The sequence below is a fragment of the Columba livia genome, chromosome 1 (assembly GCF_036013475.1).
Source record: "Columba livia isolate bColLiv1 breed racing homer chromosome 1, bColLiv1.pat.W.v2, whole genome shotgun sequence".
Classification (NCBI taxonomy): Eukaryota; Metazoa; Chordata; class Aves; order Columbiformes; family Columbidae; genus Columba; species Columba livia.
This window is the reverse complement of record NC_088602.1, coordinates 97522391-97547767: the sequence shown is the minus strand read 5'-3', so window position 1 is coordinate 97547767 and position 25377 is coordinate 97522391. Positions and strand designations below refer to the sequence as shown.

At 40.8% G+C, this 25377-nt stretch overlaps 1 long non-coding RNA gene across 1 annotated transcript in view; it reads left to right on the top strand.

The window, feature by feature from the left end:
• Window positions 1-25089, top strand: part of LOC135579904 (uncharacterized) — a 41728-nt gene extending 16639 nt beyond the window's left edge. Inside the window, exons 2-3 of the long non-coding RNA XR_010473826.1 lie at window positions 18673-18816; window positions 24952-25089. This is a non-coding gene — a long non-coding RNA (uncharacterized LOC135579904). The remainder of the gene's footprint in view (window positions 1-18672; window positions 18817-24951) is intronic.
• The last annotated feature ends 288 nt before the right edge of the window (window positions 25090-25377 follow it).

Sequence of the window (25377 nt, the reverse complement as noted above, 5' to 3'; positions counted from 1 at the left end):
CCGTGGACATTGGTTGACAGGCGGCTGAATATGAGCCAGCTGTGTGCCCACATAGACAAAAAGGCCAACAGCATCCTGGCTTGTATCAGCAATAGTGTGGCCAGCAGGACTAGAGAAATGATTGTGTCACTGTACTCGGCACTGGTGAGGCCTCACATTGAACATTATGTTCAATTTTGGGCACCTCATCATAAGAAGGACATTGAGGTGCTGGAGAGAGTGCACAGGGTACAACAAGGCTGGTGAAGGGCCTGGAGCACAAGTCTGATGAGGAGCAGCTGAGGAAACTGGGGCTGCTCAGCCTGGAGAAAAGGAGGCTGAGGGGAAACCTTAGTGTTGTCTACAACTACATGAAAGGAGGTTGTAGCATGGAGGGTGTTGGTTTCTTCTCCCAGGTAGCAAGTGATAGGACAAGAGGAAATGGCCTCAAGTTGTGCCAGGGGAGGTTTAGATTGGATATTAGGAAAAAATTCTTCATGGGAAGTGTTATCAAGCATGGGAACAGGCTGCCCAGGGAAGTGGTGGAGTCACCATCCCTGGAGATGTTTAATAGATGTGTAGATGAGGCTCTTAAGGATATGGTTTAGTGCTAGAGTTAGGTTAGGTTAGGTTAGGTTAGGTTAGGTTAGGTTAGGTTAGGTTAGGTTATGGTTGGAATCCGTGATCGTGAGGGTCTCTCCCAACCAAAATGATTCTATGATTCTATGTTTATTTTTTCTTCATGCAAGGTAAAACCATTGCACCTGTGACCTACCAAACAAGTACAATTCCTTGGTTTAGGAAGAAAAAAATATAAGGCTGCATTGTGTTTGGCAGGGTGGCAAGGCAACGTGATTCTCACCAGTTCTAATATTTCAGTCCTAAAACCACTCTCACGGTTCCTTTTTGTAAGTTTTTCAGCATTTTATCATCAGCTGGTGACTAAAGATGGAAATCACTTACTCACTTGCATACTCATATTCATCTACATTTTCTCCCTGGGGCAGTACCATCTTTGTAGGGAGTCCAGTAGAAGTTTCATTTGAAGACCCCCTACATTAGTGTTTAAAGAGAGTTTCATTTTCATTATCTAATATAAATCACAACTCTATTCCCTAAACTACTCAGATTTCTGGATTATATTCCAAAGGACATAACCAGTAGCAATAATAATTTGCAGCAAGCTGGAAGAGATTTGAGTAATTTCAAACAAACACATGCTCTAGCAAAAAAAACCAAGCTATAACTGTATTTTTAGTTATTCATAGTAGGGAGCAGTTCCTCAATTGCATAATTCCCCAGGGTTAGAAGACCTGTTCCAGAATGAGCCATGGATTGCTCTGCAGTCCTTAAAGGAGGTAGCAGGTGGGGAATGATGTAGGAACAATGATTATTAAGGCTTAAATAAAAAGATGTGGTGAGATGATTTACAAAAATCACTTTGGATCATCTGGATATGTAGGCATCCTTAATGATATTCCACCCAATTAAAATGGCCCTTGCCCTTATACATTTACCTATAGATTAGCCATTGCCATTAGCTTCATTTTGTACCACTGCAAAAGGCCCAGCACTAATATCTACCAAAATGCATTGCTCTGGAGCCATCCTCTACATTAAATTAAGCATGGGCTTCTTGGTAAAAGAGAGGTATGTGGGAGTAGCAGCAACACACTGTGAAAAATACTGGTATTATTATAAAAAGTAGTATTACAGAGGGTAACACCTATGCAGTATGCAACAGGATGCTCCTTATACAAACAAAATAATCCAAGATCATTAGTTAATACTTACTTTCCTGCTTTCAGAATTGTATTAATTTAAATAAATTAGTTGATATTGTTTTTTAAATTTGAACTAGCTAAAACTCACCTGCCCATATCTCTGAATTCACAAGGATCATTAAAAGCCATTAGCTATATTGTAGATTTTTACAGATGTTGTATCTAGTTTGGAGCTCCACTTCTACTTTTGCTTGATTTGACATACTACTCCTCCAGCATTCCCTGCTTTCTAAATTGATTAAATCACCGTGACTGACGGAAAAGGGTTTGGGACAGCAACACAGACATTAGTTAGACTGAATAAAATTCACCAAAGGAACATTTTGTGACACACCAAATACTTCCAACCCTGAACACACACTAAATCATTATGTCAGTTAAATTTTTTTAAGTTGTGTTTCTCAAAATTACACCTAAAATAGCTGCAGTTCCAGTTGAACAGACAAAGTTGGGTCTCTTAAAAAGCCATTACAGGAATGATAACAAGTGCAAGAAAAATACATTGCTTAGCAAAGCAAGAAATCTCCTCAAACTTGCACAAATTACTGCATAGGAGCACCTGAAGGGCAGATTGTGAGGAAGGACAGCACCTCAAAGTCAGAATTTGTAGTATTCATTTACCATATATAATTCACTAACAGCTGAACTGCAGAAGTCAGGCTGTCACGACACTGTTACAGGGGTTTCAAAAGCCACTCTTCCGCAGCCAGAAATTGCCATGCTTCTGGGGAGAGGCAGCATTTGATTGCACAATGGTTCCTACTTTGCTATTACGGAAATAAATTTGGTTGTCTCAATCTACTGAAGATCAGGACTGCACCCACATTGCAACCAGCACATCTCTGTAGAGCTGGCAGTGGCTGTTTCACAGTCTCTTCAGCCAGGAATACAAATGTTAATCCAATTTTAAAATAATTTTTGTTAGCATTTACATAAATTGCATGAGATAAAAGGAAAACCATCTGAGATTCTGTGTAACTCCACTCTTTCCCCAGGAGCACACAAGCAGCAACCTGCCTTCCACTGTGCCAGGTTGACTAATGATATTTTAAATGGCATTTCTCTCCCTGTTGTTCTAACCTGCATATGAATTTAACAGCACACTTACAGCTACTGCTACTTTAGCTTTGTGTTGAGCTTAACCCACAGGATATTTGTTTTGTGGTTTATTTTCTAGTCAGCCTCATACCCCAGATCAGGAAGCAGTTTGTTGAAAGAAAAGAAGCCACAAACAGCAGGTGCTGCCAGAGACCAGGTATATATGAGAAACCTCTGTGTCTGGGGAGGGTGTACCTGGAGGAAATCTCCCAGAGGAGAAGACTTGAGCAGGACTGGACACAATGTCCCAGAATACTAATGAAGACACAGTCTGAAGGAACAAGTTTCCAACAAAAACACAGAAATACAGAACTGTCAGGGGCCCCGGGGTCATGTAGTCAAACTCATCTGCAGTAATAGGCACCACAGAACAATGTGTCTTTGAGGCCCCAGATTGTCTGCTGGCCATGCCACTACCTAGGGGACACATCCACAGGACATCTAATGTCCCCTCCCTCCATCGAGGAAGGATCCCACAGGCTCAGACCACATCTGGCAGTTGTTTGCCAAACCTTCTTTTAAGACTTCTGTGAAGGCGATGCCACAGCAGGAGAAGCTGAGAGGGACCTAAATTAGTTGGGATAGTGGTGTTTCCATGCAAGCAACTTCTCTCTTAAGCCAGTAGGACTTTGACATGGGTGTCATAGTGGCAAATCCACAACAACAAATTCTGGGCCCCAAACCTGGACAACAGCATGAGCTCAGTTTTCAGAAGGCACATTGAGAGATAACTCCAGAGATGTTGAGTTCTCCTTTATTTTCCAGCCAGATGAGAACTTTCTTACTAGTGCCCAGAGACTTCAGAACTCAATTCCTATTTTCCAACAGGAAACTAAAGTCTTCTGTGGCTTTCCTTCAAAATCTGATCTGAAGTTTCTCAAAAGTTAGCATTTATATAATGGGAAAGTCCATATTTTTCAAAGTAGTTTTATTCTAAAAGGGAAGGGAAAACAAAATTTCCAAATTTTCCCATGGAATTACAACTCTGAACTTTGTTTCTGTAAGAGAGAATAGCTAAGAATTTTCAAGCATTGTTTAAACATTCTCTATCACTTAATTTATCTGTCACAGTTACAAAGTACTGATCCAGGCAAGATCCTGGGGCATGAAATAGGCCCCATTCTCATCTCCCTTCTGGGTATTTTACAAAGGCAGAGCCTACGCAAAGGAAGGCTTTAGCTGAAATGTAAAATCACACAGATTCCAGGTCTAGACCAAAACAGGATTTCTCTGCTGCCTCACGAAAGGTCAAAAATGATTCTTCACAAGATGGTTCCTCAAGCTGGAAAATCAGATTTCTTTTTTTTTTAATTTTTTTCCACAACAGCAGTATTAATATGAAGGGGAAAGCCCATCTTCCCTTGCAGATCCAGATAAGAAGAGAAAGGCTATTCTAAGGCAAGTCACCTCTAAGCACTGGGCAGTAGAGGATGGGCCAGTCAGATGAAAAGGGCTCATGTGCCCAGGTAAACTGGGAAAATGCATCAGCAGCCATCCTAGTATGTGTCAGGAGCAATGCCTTGCACTCCTGGGCATGGAGTCAGGACTTCCACAAGCACAGGGTGCAGCTGGACACATGGCTCCACACAACAGAGGGGCTGCACTGCCATTAACCACTGATATGAAACTAAACCACCACCCTGACTGAACAGCAGGCTCAAGCCTGAAGTGAGAAAACACTCACTCCCATCATGTACACTCATTTGTGACTTTTCCTCCTAACGTGAGCTCATCTAAAAGGAAGAAACTTCAAATCCTAGTTGTCTGCATCTAGAGAGAAAAAGGAGGTAGCAAAGAAAAGAAAGCAGGTATGTCAGAATACGTCAGAGAAAACTCTTCTACTTTCATAAAAACTCCTTCATAAATTTCTTGAAAGAACCTTTTGTTAGCTAACTGAGGGGTTTCCTACCTCTTTTAACTGTGTTCTCGTGTTTGTTTCTTGTGCTTTGGACTGTACAAAATTAAATCCTACTTCTTCAGACAGTAAGAATTAACACACACTGTAAACTGAGTCATGAGGTAGGTATTTGTTCACTCTTGTTATCTTGATATCCTCCCTCCCTCTTCCCATTCTCCAGGTTTATGAGGGAGGCCACTATGTGGCAGCCCAAGACCAAAAACATATGGATGACAGGGTCAGCAGTATCCCTGGGTAAATCTATCACAATAATAAATACATAGGGAGCAAATATTCAACTTCTTTTGCTGTGATCACAGATGCCAGCAGTGAGAGAGACATGATTAGTTGCATTGCTACTGTAGAACACTCCATACAGGTGCAGTCAACTGCTGTGGTAAAGATCTTACCTCAGCCACCTTTCCAGGGAAATAATTTGCAGAATAATAGATCTGACACAACTGCTTTTGGAAGGTCAACTTAAAATTACCTTTCTCGGTATCATTTCTTTCTTTTAATGTGATATTTTCATATTGTGCATTCCTCATAATTCAGTATATGATTTTTCTGTTAGAAACGTGAATAATATACTGAATTTTATATAGTCATAAATAGCTTTTAGTACCTTCCACTAGTCCCTATGACACTGCAGCTGATATGATGGTAACTTTAAAAAATAAACAAGTCCAGAAAAAACAAAAACTACCATTGTGAAGGAAGGTCATGCAGGGAAAACACCAGAGTCAGGCAGAATATTAGCATTATAGTTAAATTAAAAGACCCAAAAATGTACCTGTGTATTCTCATTTCTGAAGTGTGAATGATGATATTCCTTCAGCAAATTCTAGAAGAAGCATCGAGAGAGCTCCAAATTTGGGTTCTCTGCATCATACCTCCCTCTATATCCTGTACAAACAAGCAAGTCTACAAAAACAGGTTTGTTTTTGTTTCTCATTGCAAATATGCCCTGATGTGACTTTAGCCTCTTTAGCTGTGATCTCATGTTACCTAGCAAGCTGAGCAGATCTACATGTCTGGTCACTATTTTGGTGGAGACAGCCAAGGAAAACAGCGGCTCAAACCACAGCTGTGTAGTTGATTCAGTCAATGGCACTCTTTCTTCTGACTCAGCACTGAGTCACTGGTGGGGCTCAGCACTTTGGGGCATGGTATTTCTAGAGGAGTTGTGTTTCCGCTAAAATAAAAACTAAGATCTAGTTGAGGGCTAAACACAGTTCTTGCCAGCCAGGACAATGAGCACAACAGCTTTCCACATGTAAAAATTCAGAAAGCCAAAGAGTATGATTCTATGATTCTATGATTTTATTTCCTGCTTGACACAGAAATGAGATTATTTCATCCAATTCTGAAAAATAAAACCTTTACATCAAGCAGCAGCATTGGTCTGTCTTCCCAGGAGATCAGTCTCCTCACTACATCTGCACACTGAGAATTAGTCCTCCCACCCACATTTGCCTTACCAAGTAGGGCCATATAGAGGCCAAATACTCCATTGTAACTCTCTGCAAAATGGAGCTGGAATCACTGGGTGTATGGCCCCAACGGGGGGCATTGGGTTGCAGAGGAAGGCACCACCATGTAAGTCCAGTTTTCCTCTAGAAGAGGCTACAGCCACAGCAATGAGAAATAATCTGGTATGAAGATGACAGTAGGAAATGCTGCAGAGTCTCCACAGCTCTCTCAACGGTTAAACATTTTCCTGCCTTACCACACATTTTCATTCTTACAGAGAGTTTCCCGACAAAGCAACAGGGTGAAAGGGTCTCCATCTACAAAACCCTGCAAGAGTTCACCTCTGTTTAACAGCATGTGTGAAAAACACATTTTGTTGTTGGAGTTAGATTCCTAAACACTGAACAGTCCTACCAGACCCACAGGCCTTTGTCCATTATATTACTACATTCCAGGATGCCACAGGAGAAATTGCTTCAGCTGTTTTTTGATGCCTGGTGCAAGACATTCAATTTCTCCCCTGATTTTACCTGAAGCCTCCCATATACTGTCCTCTGGAACATCCAGTGGAAGACCTGGAGGGGCCAGCCATGAGCCACACTACCCCACTCAGCCCCAGACCTTCGTTCTTTTCACCACTTCTCTGTCCCTCCTGCGATGGGGACCAGTTCATCACCAGAACATGCTGGCCATCCTGGTACTATAGCAGCTTGTCCATTGAGCCTCTGAAACATCGTCAGGTCTCTGGGTGGTCCCCCAAAAAGCATATCCCACAGACTGCCAAAAGGGCTGTCAGTGCTCAGGACTCTGTGATCTGGTACCAACAACCAACTCTTAAATCCAGAGCAGACACCCAGTTCCCCAAGTCTTTCAGGCTACAGGTGCCATGATATCAAGCATACAATCAGAAGGTTGTTTTAAAATAATGAATTCCACAGGGAAATGCACAGGACTTACAGCTATCACATTAACTTGTTGAAACAATGAAAAGATGAAGAGGGTACAGATGTCCTCACCATAGATGGCTTCTGCTTCTGCTTTGTCTGATGGCCTGTTTCCACACAGCCTTCCCTGGCAAGGGCGGGAAGTAACCTGATGGTTGGCTCATTCCAGTGCTAGCTTTAGGTTGACAAATAAACATGTAGAAGTCTTTAAGGAGACATCTAGGTCATCGATAGGCCCCGTTTGAGAGGTTTAGTGTGACTGCCTAACTGCATGCTAGATAGTCATGTATGCTTACATATAGTTACAAAGTACATTTAGCTTTCTCACCAATGCAACTAGGATTGACTGGAAGCACACTCATCTCCAATTTTAACTCAGTAAAACGTTTTTCCATAGGAAAATACTAATTTCTGAAAATTATGCATGTGTTTTCTGCAGGAACAGATTGATTGAATCGAATAATCTAAGAGTGACCAGAAACACTTCATAGAGAAACCTGCCTGGTTTCCTGCTAGCTTGTTGGCCTCCCTGGAAGCCTCCCTGGTTAGCAGCATGTCTGGACTTGTGGGCTCCCTGCTGTGATCATCATGGGGAGCCCTGTCCTTTCCTATTTGAAATAATGAAATAAAATCTTTGTTCTGTTAATTAAATGAAATTTCATATTCCTGCTCTGTGGGAAGTGAAAGATATTCAATTTCAATACAGAAAGAAAGTGAGAGTGGCCATAACCTCGGCCGTTTCTCCCTCTACTGGAATGTGAGGTTCTGATGAGCCCTTCTTACACACCAGTGCTTACTTCATTGCCCACTTCTGGCTGGGTAAGGAGAAGTGGTGGAAATCCAAACCTGATGAATTAACATTTGCAAAAAGTTAAAGGAACCAACTGTTATAAGTTTAACAACAAACAGGAGCCTAGGTTCCCAGGAGACATCTGCATCGAGAGCAGCTGCCAAAAAACTTGATTGCATGTGGAAATGGTTAGGAAAGCAAAACAAAACAAAAAATACAACTTCTGCACGTGAACTCAAACTTCTCACCCAGGCCTTGGGAAAAACAAAACAAGACAAAAACGCATCAAGTAGTAAAAAGAACAACTTCAGTTTTATGCTGCACTTTCCATCTGTGAAGCCTAGAAAGTTTAATAAAGGAGGTGCCCTTCTTCCAATACAGAAGCACACACACACACAAACATTTAAGGAAGACTAGCAGGACAGTGACAGGTATATAATCCAGGTTTCCTAGCCACAGCCCAGCACCCAGCATTCAATAGTTTATCAAGGTGAGTTTTAGGTACAGATTCTCAGGACATAAACATTTTGCTCTTCTTTGTAGTCGGTCGCTGCTTGTGACCCCAGCACTGTTCTGCTCACACTGCCAACAGCAGAAGAGCCACTGAAGCTAGCAGGATTCACACAAATACAGCAAGTTTGGACAGCTGGGCTAACATGATCACTGTCTTCCTCCTAAAAGTCAGTTAGATAAACTCTTCCACTTTAGAAACATCTTGCATAGCTGATATCTTCATCTCTCTGGGTGGAAGATGCAATCAAGACACATACTTTTGGTCTTTTATTAGCCTGTGCTCCAACCATGGATTTCCAACATGGGGAAACAGCAGTGGTTCGAACTGCTAAAAACCCAGCACATTCCTTTGATTTCCTGTCTTTTCCACTAGAGGAACAAGTTTTCATGTGCCCTCAGTAACTGGTTCAGGATATGACATCTGTCTAGACTGCATACACATACACTGTTATACACAGAGCGTTTTGCCTTTGCCTGCCCCAGAGCATGGTCAAAGCCCAGAGACCTCTGTCCTGAATCCTAAGGGAGCATTTTAGCTGCAAGCACTGCAACATCTAGGACAGCATGAGATAATGTTTTGGCCATGCGATAGTAGTAATTTACACCACAAGAGTATGATTCTTTTGTGGCTAGTGTTAACATTTCAGATTAAGGCTGTAAAGTGTGTTGAGAGAAATGAACTAGACATCTGGTCATACTGTTGGAATTTATGTGGGAAGCAAGAGGAGCATCTGCAAACCACTGAAAAACAAGTTTTAAGAACAGAGAACGGGAAAATAACATAGTTTAGCAAGCATGGATGGCAGGTAAGAGGAGGTTGCTCCTCCTGCTATATTTTCCAGCATACTGCCTACACCACTGCTAAGCAATGTAAATGCGAGGAGCATTTCCATGTGAAAAGATACAGAGGAATTAATCAAACCACTTGTGCAGCATGATTAGATTTTTGTATGGCAAGAAACAGACCGCCAAAACAGATGAAAACTGTTCTTAAAGACCAAAGCTCTGCCTTGACATAGCCTTGCTACAAACCTGACGTGTACACTGCTCCCTGTAACAAAAGCATTAGGGTAGGCATTGAAGGAAAGCTTGGTATCAAAGATAAATAAATTCATTTCTATCCTAATTTTTTTTTCTGCATTAAGAGTCATCACTTCTGGTTTTGTTGCTGGCAGTTCCTCAGTGCAATAGCTGGGAAACCTGTGGGAAGAGAATCCATGTTTTCTTGGTTCCAAGCCAACATGTGAGCCACCAGATCACAGAGCCTTTCTTCACAGGAGGGTCAGTTACAGGCACAAGAGAAATGTCCCATATGAAAATGACAACAGAGAAGAAAGACAACAGTTATGAATTTTATTGTCAGAATTTTGTTGTTCAATTGTTGGTAACAAGGAGATTTCTGAGGGCAGGGAGATGTACTGGATTACAGTGACAGCATTACTTTTTTTTTTTAATTCTCAGCATTTTTAAAAGCTCACAGTTCACACTGCTCACAAAAGTGACAGCTCCAGCAGCAGAAACATCTTTCAAACCTAGGCATTTATTACAGACATTATATATTGCTTCAAAAGAAAAACTTCTTCCACTAGAGAACATGATACCAATTCTAAATTTGTAGCTACCTCTTAAAGGGAAGGAAAGATTTCCCCACGGTCCTAAAAACATCTTACTTTTTAAATTGGTAGTTGTACACATATCTGAGGCAGAGCAAATTAACCTCATCATTAAGAACTGTGCTTTGAATGATGCATTATTTTCATCTGCAAGGAAACATCTTCCACCTTCGGGAATCAGAGATCTGAATTCTTCCTTTTGAAATTAAGAGTCGACATAGACACCTTTCTCACAAAATGGACTTGCAGCTTAGATGGGCAATACAAATAATTCTCAGACAGAGAAAGGAACTGAACCTAAAATTTCGAGCACCTACCAGAGTGCTTTGAGTATTGAGCAATCAACTAGAGCAGAAGCAGCTGGTAGCCATGAACTCACAATGCCAGGTCAAACTAAGCACCAAAACCAAAACCAAACAAATTAAAAAAAAACCCACACACACAAAACAAACCAAAAAAAATGAAAAACAAAACCAAAAAAAAAGGTAGGTTGTGAAACAAATTGTTTTGCAATTTCCACTGAAATTCTAGTTTCCTCAATGCAAAAAGTGAGTGCTTGAAAAATAACATAAGAATCCTTTGAACCTTCATACTTTGTGGGAGTTCCTGAGTTAGGAGCAGCTGAGTTGTGCAGATTTAAAATTTTGGGCTTTGACTGCATGAAATGCAGTTAAATACTTCTCGTTGCTGCTATTATAGTGAGTATATTCCACCAGTTAAGGTAACAAACTTTAAAATGTAGGCAGTATGGGAATTCAAGTGAACTTGTGTGTTTCTGTGGGATGGAATAGCCTCATGACATTGAAGGTGAAAACTGTTAATGACTAGAAGTCCAACATCTGTTACACCACCTTTGTGGACTTTCATGTGGACCCATACTTCCATATGAAACGCTGGAAGGAAGCATGGTCTCATAAGGCGTACTCAGGCTTATGGGACACCCTGATCACCTCTGCCTGGCATGATGCCCAGCCTCCAATTTCACCTGTCAAATGAAGCAGGGATGCACAGTACTTAGTAAAACACCAACCTGACACCATCACAGAATCTAGTACTCTTCCTGCTTTTAGACTACATCATTATTTAATATTTTAGGGAGATAATATTTTTTAAAATAATATTGATTTCTGTTTTACACTTTTTCTTTTAACAGTAGAAAGCTTAGCAAACAAGACTACTGCTGAGGCTTATTTTGCTTTACCACCACTTGGGAACTTCTGCTTTATGAATAAGACAGATATTTGTTAATAAAAAAAATGAACCATTTTGAATTTCATCAGTGTACACTGTGATAACAATAGTCAAAAACACCAACAAGCAGAAACAGAAGAACTTTCTCACCCTGAAAAATTTATTTCAGATTTGAAACAGTTTTTTTCCAAGATTTTTACTTGCTTCCAAAAACCTCAACCTTAGTAAGAAAAGGTGACAGAACCTACAACATAGCTCTGAAATGTCAAGTATAAGCACAACAGTTAAAAGATGCAAGTAATTTCACTTGAAGTTTTTCTGGATACACATACTAACGTATAAAGGAAACATTGCAAACCCATTGCCCTCATTAGAAAGGACTCTGCCTCGCATCCCTTCATATTTTAGGAACAGAAATTGTTGAAACTTGCACAGTCTGACGCCCTAATGAGGCTTAAGGTCATTCTTCCATCTGAGGTGGCTGTATGGATGAGGCTGTGTAGATACCTACAGTGAAAGGATGTGAAATACATAACCACGCTTCTAAGCACGGGTCTGGTTGGAGGCAGAGGCTTTCAGAAGCTCTGATGGTACTTTCAGTGTTGGCAGAAAGGAGAAAATGCAGAACTAAAGGTGGAAGAGAAATGCACGGAAAGGAAGGCAGGGAGAGAAACACACAGGACAGTGAAAGTGCTGAGTCAAAGGAGCTCTGGGGACAATGAAGAAAGCATTACGTCACCTACAGAGAGACAGGAAGAAGGGCTCCTTTTTCTGAACCTGTGGGAGTGAATGCCTCTTCACAGCTACCATGCAGCCTGAAGGCTTCACCCTATGTTATTAGTAAAGGAAAATGAATTTATAGTTTCACAGATCTGTTGTTTGAAAACCTTTCACAGCTTTTAAACAATTAGAGTTGGAAAAACTGACACAGTCCAACTGAATCAGTGCAGCCACACCAGTGCCGGACAGTTGTACAAATGCGCCTACCTCCCTCAAGTAAGAAGAAACCACACAAACGTAACTCAGGTGGTTAAAAAGATAAGAATAACATACCCCTAATTAGTAAAAAAATTTGCAAAGGCCAAGCCCCAGGAGACAGTTTCAGAAATAAAGTTAACTGGAATTTGCAGGGATATATTTTATCTTGAGTGTATACTCATTAAATGAATGCTGTGGGTGTGTTTATCTGACTCAGTACAGACCGTTACATTTATGCTGTCATCCATGAACTACTTTATGATGCACTGAGAGAAACAAACACCTCTAGGGTACGACTTCTCCTAAGGTAGAGAACTAAAGCACATCAGATAAATCATACCCTAAAGTGCCTGTTCCTCTCCACTGACTGTAACTGGAGCCCAGGGAGATGTGCTCAGATAAAGATGGTTCCCACCCTAGCTAAAGGCTCTAAGAGACCACAACAAACCAACTGTTGCTTTAAAATGGAAATGTCACACTTTAAGGCAGGAGCTACACCAATAATCAACTGAGGTAGAGTTACCAAACTAATACATTCACAGCTTCTTCTGCTCCACAAGTAATCCCAAAGGCTTTTGACCAGACTGCCTGTGTGGCAATGGGTTGGATGACTCCTGGTTGATACACCACATCCTGTCTGTGGTCAGGAAGATACCTGAAGACTTCCAAGTCCCTTGAGGACAAATTACTCAGAGAAAATTCTTGAAGAGTTTTGTTGTTATCATTATTAAAGTATAAGTGCCTTAAAAAAGCATGACCAGGAAGGGTGTATTCAGGGAGTTACCATCTGTCAGATGTATGTAGTTAAGAAAAACCTCTTGAATCCAGCCCAAAGACCCACTGGCTGAAATAGGCTTGACACTCAGATCTAACCAGTGAAACAAATGCCCCAATCTCTCCATCCTCTGATGCCTGGGTGCCAGATGTGTCAGCATCTAGTCAGCAGCAGAGAGGCCACAAAGTACTTCCTCACTGTTACAAACAAAACCCAGTCCTGGCATGTGTCAGCTAATAAATGTGCCTTTCACTCCTTAATGTTGAGGTTCCCAAAACAGCCCAAGCAGCAGGAAAGGAGGATTAGTGTCTTTCCAGAAAGGACACAGCAGTGAGTCACAATCTCAGCACTGCTGTGAGTCACTTTGACAGTGCTGCTGACTAGCTTGGCTACGAACATAAAATGACAAAACATTCCCTTTTCATTAGAGATCATGGGCAAATCCCCAAATCCAGATTAGAGGATGTCTGTGGTCCAAATCTACATCCAGATAGGAACCTTCCCTCTGCTTCTGCTTGTTTTCGTGATGACAGGAAGTAGAGAGGAGCTGGAAGCCAAGACAACTGGACCACTGTTACCTTTGCAGCTCTGCCCCATCACCCACTGGAGTCAACGAGCTACACCAAAGTCTTGGCTTTTCACTTACTTCAGTACATGCTGCTTCCCAGGATACAGCCTGTGGTTTACAAAGAGCCTGCTTGAGTCAGTATCATGCTGTGAAATCTGTGGTCTGCATTTTCATCAAGCAAAAGTTGTCCCTCTACATGGCACAGGCCCTGTGTGCAGTTAAGCGTAGAAGGAGAGAGATGAAATTTGCACCACTGGCACCTGCCTAGGCAGTTAGGGTGCCTAATTCCACTAGGCCTGCTGTTGATACCCTCCACAGCCATCAACCCTAGCACAAGAGCTTCTGCTCTGCCCTCCTGAGAAGAGCACGTGTGTTTACTGGAATGAGACTTGCTTTCTCTTGCTGCCTCTGTTCTCTTAACATAAGCTTCAGCAAAGCCCTTGGCAGTCTTCCCTGCACAGAGAAGAATACGGTATCTGGGGTGGGACAACATCCCCCAGGCACAGGGGTCACAGGGAGTGAGGCAGGAGATTTTCCTTGCCTTCCACCAGGCAGCAAAAGTCATCCTCATTGTGACAAATCTCTAATATTTCTTTGCCTAATCTGGGTCAAAATATTATGCCTGGGTTGGAGTCACTGTCATTCCAGATCTACAGGTTGTATGTAAACAGGTGACTTCCCTGGTCAGAAGTTGCAGGTACACTGGACAGCCTTCAGTCTTCATGTAGCAATGTCACATAACTTAAGCCCTGAGCTTACTTGCTAAATTGATCCCAGAAAAAGCTGATCCTAAAGACCTTCGCTACTGGTCAACTAGTCCATCATCCCCAGCTGTTTCTCTCACTTGTGTCAGAGAGAATAATAGAATCATTTCAGTTGGAAGAGACCCTCAGGATCATTGAGTCCAACCATAACCTAACCTAACTCTGGCACTAAACCACTTCCCTGGGCAGCCTGTTCCAATGCCTGACAACCCTTTCTGTGAAGATTTTTTTCCTAATATCCAATCTAAAACTCACCTGGCGCAACTTGAGGCCATTTTTGAAGTGAAGCAAGGTAGATAAACTTGGAGGTTTCCCATCCCTGCTGCAATGGTGAAATGTGAAATGAGTCCTGTAGGCAAATCTAAACACTTGCAACCCTGGCATTTCTGAGAGGCTTTTGTGTATAGATAAAGTAGCAGCTCACAGCATAAAGAAACCAAGGCAGTTCAAGGCGTTACATAATTCAGTAGAACACCTGCCATTTAGGCAGAGACCAGAAAGCATTCCATTATACAAAATCCTCAAATCACAAGCAGTAGCTCACACTTTCAGAGTATAACTGAGCACGGAACTCACTAGTAAGAGACTTACCTGAATGCATTATCCAGTTACTTCAGGACGTCTACAATTAGAGAATCTGTTCATTGTGTCTCGAAGTCAAATTATTTTGAAAAAGGAAGGAAAAGCTTGCATGCAAGAAAAAAACATATATCTAGAAAATAAAGGCTTGAATTCAGATTGTGCATGAGTTGCATTTTCCAGCTGTTGCTGTCAGTATTTTGCTGCCAGAAAACCGTAATTCTTTGACTCCACTTCTGATTTTTTTTTAATAGAGTTTATGGAAAAGACAAAGAAAAGAGCTGTTAAAACCTTTTCTTTTCTGCTTAATTTTCAGCAAGGTACATAATAGTTCAGAAAAAATGGTATCCAAGCAACAGGTTTGAAAGGGGCAAAGTATTAAAAGATTGCTCAGTCAATTATCTTAGCTTGAACATGCTGTTAACTGGCATAATTGCCTCTGATGCAAAACACATTTTCCTTCTTATAAATAATCCGACTATATCCAAAAGCTGTGTTACTAATGAAGAATACCATCTCTTGGACTATTCTTCTGACATCCAGTATGCACTCACTTTTTCTTCTCTAGCCAGGGTATCATATCTCAGAGTTACTAAAACTTGTCACCTTGAAACAATATTTTATTTTGGTTTTCAGTTAACTATAGCCAGCAAAGTGATATCTCTTCTGCATTCATAACATACTTAATGTCAGATCTATCTGTCTAAAAGGACTAAAAATATTTTTCTTCTGTTTTATTTCCTTAGCTCCATTGTTACTCCATTTATTGCCGCCTTGCCTTAAACTGTAACACTGATGTAACTGAAAGATCATGAGTGGGATTCTATGTAGGCATTATTAAAGAAATAATGAGTAACATAACACCATACTACGGAATCTTTCTGATCAGAGGAATATATATTAACCATGACCTAAGTCTTCCCCTGTGATTGCTGAGTCAAGGTTAGGGTGATGATTCATAATCCAGAAAGAATACAGCTCAACTTTCAGAGTTTCCGTGGCTGGCAGATAGTAAAAAGAAATCTTTCTATTCCTGCAATGAATATATTTGATGGAAAGACAGCAAATGGATGATCTTAGAACACTGTATCTGTAAAACTGGGCAACAGTCCTGGAAAGATTCATATTTAAAAAGCACAATGCTGTTCACACGTGTAAAATTGTGTGTGTGCATATGTACTTGGAGCATTAGGCTTTGGTTCAAAAACCAGAACTGTACTTCATGACATGATGATGCCCCTTCAAACCCACCATAGATGAGGCTGTTTCCCATATGGAATTAAAAATGGAAAGACTTCAACCAGAGAAAGATATCTGGCAACAAGAGAACATCAGTAAGGAGACACAGTGATCGGCTTCCTCTCCCTAGTCTGAGCTACTCTGGCAGAACCTGAACTTTCACCTTGGCAAACCATCTATTTGGGCACAGTTTGTGAAAGCACAGAAATGAAGAAGGGGCATGTTGCATCTGCCTGGTTCCAGCAGAACTTTTCATCTCAAACCTTTCCCCATCTGCACTGCCCTGTGCCGGAGAGATCCCAGCTACAATGTGCTGATAAGGAAAGACTTCTCCATTGCCCCCAGCCTGCAGACAGGCCTGTGCAGCCCAAGGCCGGAGTGCACCACCGGGCCTTGACAACCCCTCCATCTCCAGTTGTCCACTTGGCATCAGGTTATCCAATACACATCCCTGGCAACTTCACCAATCCTTTGTGAAGGTGGCCATTGAAAAACTATCTTTTGTCTTAAACAGGAGACAGAATTGTTTGTCTGTCATGTCAATATCCTAAGTATAAGGAATGAACTACACTTGGAGGTGAACACAGAGAAATTAAATAACAGTGGGCCAGCTTCACAGCTACCTCTCACCCTGGTTTGGCTTCAAGGTGATTTTTGTTTTCCACTCCGCTAGTTCGAGTCAACTTAAGCCTTGGCATAATTCATGCCACTCCCAGTGCTGGGAATGAATTTGTGTGACAAACCTCTTCCAAAAGAAGAACAACCTTTCCAGAATATGTTCTTTAGTGTGGCGTAAAGGACTTCCTTCAGTCCTCCATTCTTTCTTTAAGAGGATCTTTCCAATAACACTCAAATCTGACACTTGATTTAAAGAAGAAAACACCTTAATATGTTCCCTAGCATAAAAACACTGTCTGTGACAGTTTTGATCATTATTATGTAAAGATGTTCTCAAAATGCACATTCACATAGGGAAGATTCAGCAAAGGTTGCCATCACCTTGACAATAAACAAACCTGTTCACACAAAGCAAATGTCTTTTCTGGCGGGAAAGGAATGTAAGGAAGAGTTGCATTACTTGTGTAATATATAATGAAACCAACATCGCAAGGCGTATCATTGCTCAAATACTCTTTATAAAAATACATTAATAAGAAGAAAGAAAACTGGTAATTGTCAGCACTTGGCAGAGATGAGACACAAAGTTCCAAACAAAGCTGGGGTCAGCAATGACTTTGCAGAAGGTGACTGCAAAATACAGATTACTAAAAGTGGCTTGGGAGACCTATTGTTTAGAATCCATGTAAATAAAGCAATACAGGAATGATAAACTGACTTTGCATATGATATCAGAAGTTGCAAGAACATGAAAGTGTATTTACCAGACAATGGGGTCCGTTTTACAGTTATCAGATAAGACACACTCTCAAGCCAGATCGTAAAATCCTTTATAGTAGTATGCTCATGTGCCTATGCTGCTTGAAGCATATGGAACTGTACATTCTGATGACATATCAGCACACAAAGAACAAGTCTCCATAAATATCTTGTGGGTACAATCCAGACATTCTTATTTTAAAAGTCAGTCTGAAAAATATTAATACAATCCTTTAGATTCTTCTGCACATTCAATGGTTGATACACTGCATCTTTTAAATATTGTTTTATCACCAAGCTGTGAATTGGTAATTGATTTCAGAAGCAATTTTTCCTGGTTGCTTAAAACATCATTTTAAATTAGAGCTCCTGCTTTGAGACTGTTACTTTACTGAACCTTAAATTTCATCATTTTTCATACAGTTTTGAAAGCAGATACAAAATAATAGGCAAAGTGGATGCCTCAGAACTAAACGTATATGAAGGACAAGACTAATAGCTCTATCCTAAGCCAATAACCAATAGTTGACAGGTGCTGTTTGAGCTTGCCACCCACACACACAAAATCTGACAGTGAACGGAGGCCAAGTAATGTACTTGTGTTTAACCTCAGGCCCTCTAAATTCACTGTTAGGATTGACATTTGAGAACAGATTTTCAAAAAAGACACTTATTCTGGTGCCTAAATTGGAGCTAACTTCTTTTGCAAAAACGCAGTGCAATAAAATATTCAAGAAACTCACTTGTACTTCGCTCAGCTGAAGTGGCACACCAAACTTTCCATACTAAGGGAAGAAGGTTATAGCAAAGTATTTAGTGTGCAACTGGGATGTAGATGATGGCAGTTCAATTCTCTTCTACATCTTAGATATCCTACATGATTGTGAACAAGCACCCCTATCCTTGAAACAGAGAGGTCCCATCCTTAAAATAATAAAACCACCTCACAACAATGCTGTAAATAAATATACCAAATCTAACATGCAGCTGTCAAAACTATGGCAAGTCAATAAATTATTTTATATAGATTCACAAGCTGACCTTTCATGGTCGCCGTCCCAACAGATGCTCTGATTCAGCCTACAAATTCCCTCTTCTTTCTTGTTTTAGATGCGTGCAGTTGATAAAGCATCTTGCTCTGCAGGCTTAGTGAAGTCTCTTAGGACAGCAGGACTGTGAGAACAGCTCAGTCCCACAGGATATCGCCGAAAGCCCAGACCAACCCAGCTCAAACCTCTCTACAGACATGCTGAGGTAAGTCCACTCTTGTGGCTTGGTGCAATACAATGCAGACAATGCAGTCACACAGTTGTGAGGCTGAGTGAAGGAGCACCATGGGAAATGGGACCCATCAGATTTAATAGCCCCATGTGGAGCAGTTTGGGCAGGGAGTCAGAGGAGTGGGCATGTCAGGGCATGGGGTTGTAGTGTATTGCTGGCTAGGAGACTCTGCTGGTTTGGACATCAATAACCAAAATTTTCTCCATCACCTACTTTGGTAAAGAATTCACATTTTGCTTACAGTAATGGTTATTTCTGAAACCTCTTTCTTTCCTAGCTCCGCATAAACCTACGCTCTAATTGTACTCCATTTCCTTAATGCAGTGTTAAGTCTTCAGGCACATTTAAAGGCTGAAAAGACATTAACTATATATATTTTAGGAGACATTTTGATGTCTTTGCATGTTCAATAGAGCTCAGACTTTTTTTTTTTTTTTTCTAGAAACAACTAAGTTATCAACAAGATTAAAATATCAGTATTAAATCCTTTAAAAGATTTAGCTAAGTGTGTGGATAAGAATAGGAAAGTTGTTCGGTTCTTTTGAGACAAAAGATGTTAAAAAAAAACTGTGCTCTGGTTTAAAAGCTAAAGTTAACATTTACTGAGAAAATATCACTGGACCTTCATAACCCATCTTCAGATCCAAGGCTAGAACCCACTAATAAACTAACAAAAGTATTCTTTGACACTCTCAAGACAGTTCAGACCCAAAAATATCTTCTAATATACATTTAAAATTTTCATCATTGTCACTGATTTCCCTCAAACATGGCAAATTCATTTATGTTTGAGAAAGAAATAAATCATATTTGAACAGGGAAGAGATGCAATAAAACATTACACAAAATCCACAGTTAACAACCTGACAAGTTCAACACAAAAACTGTTTGACACATTTTGTTCAGATTTGTCAAAGCACAGCCTCTTTAACTGCAGAGCCACAAAGCTATGGATGAGCTTACAAGAAAGTTAAGGGCCCGAGCCCACATCAGTCCCCATAATGCAAACATTCCTATTTCTTTCAATGGCTTGCACAATGTGAATAAGGGTTACCTTCACAAAACAGACTCAGTCAGGATTAATGGATCCTAAATGGAAGTTAAGCTAGAGAAATACTCTTACAGCTCCATAACACAGCCCAGATATAATGAATACCACCACATCTTTCCGCTCATCTGAAAAATGCAGAGGAAGACAAGATCTCCAACAGCAGCCTACAGGGTCCACAAATTACCAGAAGATGGTGCTATAAAGACAGGCATGTTTAAAATTAAAATCAGCTTTTATGAATCTAAATTTGACAAGCACCAACTAGAAAATATCTTCAGTAAAGATATCACAGTAATATAATAACATATTCCTTCAGAGAAGAATACAGCACAATAAAAGGGCAATTTCCTCCCTAACCCATCTGCTTTCAGGTGATACTGCTTTCACTATAATAATACTCTTTTGTTTCAAGACCACAAGTGTCAGTAATCACACAGTGATCTCCTCATTTCCCATCAATATGTCTTCAAGGCATCATTCCTTCTTGGTATTTCACAGATTTACCTTGAAGGCATGAACAGTTCAAGGCATTCATCTATGAAACAAAAGACATTCTCAGTGCTGTCAGAAATTGTGAAAAATCTGGACACAAAACTCCAGTGGCTCCTCTTTCCCTTTTGCTTAGCAGCAAAATAATAATTTCTTTCAACTTCTGTTGTCACAAACTTCTAGCACTTAAGCTTCAGAATCTACTATATAGGCTTTTACCTTCTACTCTTACCTTGCACAGCAGGAATAACTAACTTTTCACCATGCTGTTCTCCTGGAGCAGTAGGGCTGTTCCAGTAGCCTGAGGCCTTTGCTTTTTCTGTGTTTTTGTCTAAACAAAAGCTTTTCCCTGGTTTTCTGGCACCAGGAAGAGAGGAACCAGGGCCCAGCAAACATCTTCTGATCTACCACCTACCAGCCCTGGCTCCTAAAGGCCCCAAACAGGCAACAGGATCTGTCACCTCACTTGGTGCAGGGTAGGAATCCCCACCATGTGAGCTTCATCAGGAAGCATGACAGGGACATGCCAGGGCCAGCTGATGTGCTCTGGTCCGCCTGGGTAAGTCTTGCTTACTGACCCAATGCAGAGAAAAAAAAAATAGCTGAAATATAGATATTTGTTGTATGTTTCTATGTTTACTTATTTACATAAGTTAATTTCATAATGTGTTTGCTGAACCACGAATTGAATCTCCCTACAACATAAAATAAAGCATGAGCTTCTCTCTTTGGCTTAGGAGTCACGTCAGCTTTAATTAAAGTATTTAATCATTAAGTGCTTTTCTGAAGACTTAGAAGACCTGAGTTTCCTGGCTCAGCTCAGGTTTCTGGTCCATGATGAGATGTCCCAGCTGGCAGCAGAGAGATACATCAGCAGCAGAGGGGAAGGAAAGGCAGCACAGAGCCCCATTGACCAGAAATAGCACTGCTGGGCTGCAGCAACCAGGATAGGGCTGCTGTGAGGAAGAGGAGTGAAGAAGGTCTGCACTCTTGATACCTGAGGCGGAGACGGTGAGGGAATGTCTGAGAAGACAAATGGAGGAAGGGGAGAAGAATGGGAATAAAAGTGGGAATGCAGTATCCTGGATGAGTGCAATCTGGGAAAAACTGGAAACCTTTAACTCGTGATACCACAACAGCGACCCCAGTTAACACTCCTGGACATCAAAGACTTAATTAGAGTATGAGTTTGACACTCTTCTGTAGGTTTGAATAAGCTCAGACCACCCCGACCATGCACAGGAACAGGATTTCTGTCCAACCCAGTAGATTTCATCTGCAATAGATCTTTTAAAGTGACTCTGTGTATACATGTGAGGAAGTGGGCAACATCTTCCTCTCACTGATGGAAGAGCCCATCTTTTTCCTGTCCATTTTGAGACCAGTTTTCAGGACATACATTACAAAGCTATTGACCTGCATGAACGGATTTTCCCCTGTGTATTTTAATCAGTTACCAGCCAGTTATTTTGGATCAAAGTTTTTCTTTGGCAACTACTTTCACAATGCAAACATTCAAGACTAACTTCTTCTCTTACCCCAGCATTTAGCTCCAGACAGAGAAAAGGCTGGCAACAGCTGCAAAGCTTGTGCCGTTCAGTGGGGATACTTTGAGCATATGGCACACCTCGAATGGCAGCAGGACTGATGCCCTCTGGGCTCCAGATCCCAATAGCTCCATCACCTGCACCTCACACTGGGTTACAGAGCGGGAAAGAGGCCACAGCAGGTGGGTGGGATACACGTGGGGAGGATAGCAAGTGAAGTTGTAGCTGGATGGGTGAAGCAGCTGTGTAAATGAAAGATCTGCTTATTATGAACTAGAAAGCAAGCCCATTCAAGTTAGTGCGCAAATGCATTCTCCTGTTGCAATCAGACCTTCCAGTGGTGGTGCAAACATGCTCTTTCCATCATTCATTCAGTGGTGGGTCATGTGCTGCTGCACAATGCATTTAACTGGGGAAGGGATCACCACTTTCACTCGCAAAGACTTAAGGGAAGTTCAAATGTGGGCCTGAACTTTGCTGCTTACCCCTGACTTCATACCAGGTCAAATTAAAACAAAATCCCCAAATATTCATAGAATCATAGAATGCTAGGGATTGGAAGGAACCTCAAAAGATCATCCAGTCCAATCCCCCTGTCAGAGCAGGAACACCTAGATGAGGCTACATAGGAAGGCGTCCAGGCGGGTTTTGAATGTCTCCAGAGTAGGAGACTCCACAACCTCCCTGGACAGCCTGTTCCAGTGCTCTGTCACCCTCACTGGGAAGTTCCTTCTCAAGTTTAAGTGGAACCTCTTATGTTCAAGTTTAAACCCATTAGCTCTTGTCCTACAATTGTTTGTCACCAATCTATTTCAAGTCAGATTTTTTCTTCTTTTCATATAGGGACCATCTCTGGCTTTGACAGAGTTTACTAGCACTATTTCAGATTCCTCTGACAATTTAGTTCCTATTTCCATTAAATACTTGCAACTTTTCTGTTTATTGATTTATGATCGATACAAGAAGAGTACAGAACAACCACACACCTCACTCATTCCAGCAGAACAGACATTTACTTGCTATATCAATAGAACAATTCATTTGTTACTTTAACATTCACTAGGTCCTACAACCTCTTCTTCATCTTTAAACTTTCTCTGATTCCCTTCTTGATTTTAGTGGGAGCTTAAATCAATAAAGGACTGTGAGCAATAAGCCAGGTCTTTTTTCACAAAGATATTTTACTCTTGCCTGTAAAAGATCTCTACCTGTTTTAAAGTGGAAGGTCCAAAATTATAATGAAGTCATTTCCTTCTAGTGAATGACTAATTTCCCACCAATTTCAATAAGATTTGCATGCAAGCTGAATGTTGACCTTGCTAAATATCTTTGTCGATCACAAACCTTGTTTCTCTTACCTTGATAAAGAAGATACATGGTATATTATTTGACACTGTTCCTGGATTAATATCGTCTTCATTTCTACTGCAGTTAATTGTCTATATTTTTTTTCTGTTAGAAGAATGGCTAGATAAAATAGGTCATGCTGTAATGTTGTATATGTTAGATATCTTAACTGGAACTGATGCAATAAATTGACATTTACTTTCTGCCTCAGTTTCTTGGATGTGGGTGTTTGTTTGAATCATAGATCAGCATCAGGGTCTCAAAATGTACATTTTCACCTCATGAATAATCTTTAACCTCTTAATCTATACCAGGAAATTATTCTCCCGGTCCACTAGAACACTCTACCTTTAGGCTTATTTTATTTTCATTCCTCCACGACATCATTGCCAATGACTTCTACAACAGATCCTTCCAGCACAAAAACTAACACTTTTCTTAGAACACTCTACAGGATATGATGGGTTTAATTCCTCTTCTTACCACACCAAGAAGAAAATCCCCGAAGCGTGAGCAGCAGGCAGCGGATTTAGAAAGTTTGCTCATTAAACAAAAGGAGCATTTTGCAGCTGCAGAGCACATTTCAGCTAAGGGTCTCAAAACATGAAATAAGTTTCACAAGAGCCTTGCTGAGATAGGGTTATGTGAGGTTTATTTAATTAAAGTTTAAGTTGATAAATGAGAATAATGTTTGGGTTTTGGAGAAGAAATCATGACAGTGACAAACAACTAAATTTCTCATTCATTATGTCAATTTTGTGATGTTTCTGAAACAAAATTTTATAATAAGTTGTGCAGAGGGCCATGGATAAGCTTATTCAACCCACACAGTCTCAAAAAAACAGCAACCATATTATGTCAAACTGCAATTGGTTTCATACTGACTAGCAGTATCACAAATTTCTATCAAGGGACTGAGAAGCAGAACTCACTACCTGAGCAAAAGAGAGGAACTGTGTGGAAAAACAGTGACAGGATTGTTGATCCGACTTTATGTGATATTGCATGGGCAGATAACTTGCCATTCGGGCAAAAAATGTATGCCAAAAAATTCCTTAAACTAGAAAAACAGTTAATTAGTGCACTCAGTTCACAGATGTTTGTGCAGCCTTGATGATCGAAACTGCAACTGTCTGCTACCCTGAGTAAAAGACATCAAAATAAATCTTTGGCATTAAATCCTGACATGAATATGGACCTTCTAACAAGGCAAAAATTTACCATAAAATTAGCATGGGCATTTCTCAATAACTCAGCTAGCTTAAAGAAAACTATAGTTTTCCCCAGATCATCAACTATCTATCTCTTTTAGGGGCTAAAAAACCCTTTACACTTACTAATAAAAAATTAAGCAGTGTGTATATATCAGGCAACATACAAACTGCAATAGCTCTATTGCCATAGAATATTACCAGATGACTAATAAAACGCTTGTTGCTCTTAGTGTTTGTAAGCATGCAAATAGATAAAGAGACATTAGCTTATTTTTAAAAAATGTTTAGGCAGGTTTGAAAAGAGTTTTGACCATTTCATGTAGTGATAAAGTGTGTAATCTTCATGTGTATTTACACTACATGATATGCCCCCTTGCATACTCGCTATGCAAACCAGAAACATCTCCAAGGGGAAAAACTTACCTTGTAAACAACAAATCTATCTTCCCTCTCTTTCCAGCATCCCTGTTGGTACTATCTGGAGAAAACCCACGTCCACTACAAATGGATCTACAAATCCTCCTGGGAGCCCCCATTTTCCTTCCAGAACATTCTATGACATGGGGAGCCTGCACCTTTACGTCACCAGGCACTGTCCTAGTCTTGCAAACAGCATGGAGGAGCTGGAGGAGACAGAGCATTGTCCATCTGACTTGGGTTGGCAAAAGAAACTGGGGCTTTCCAAAGCCTTTTGGAAAGTGTGAAGTAGAAAGCCTTTGGGAGAGTGGCAATGGAAGGGAAGATCGGGTTCTAGTGCATGGTGCAGGTAGAGTGAGTCTGCCTGGGGTCCAACTTAGGGGCCCGAATAGTCCTGCGAGATTCATGTCACAATCTTTTAAAATGGAAGTGTAGGTCCAGTGAGCTGACACACAGACAGACTGACACT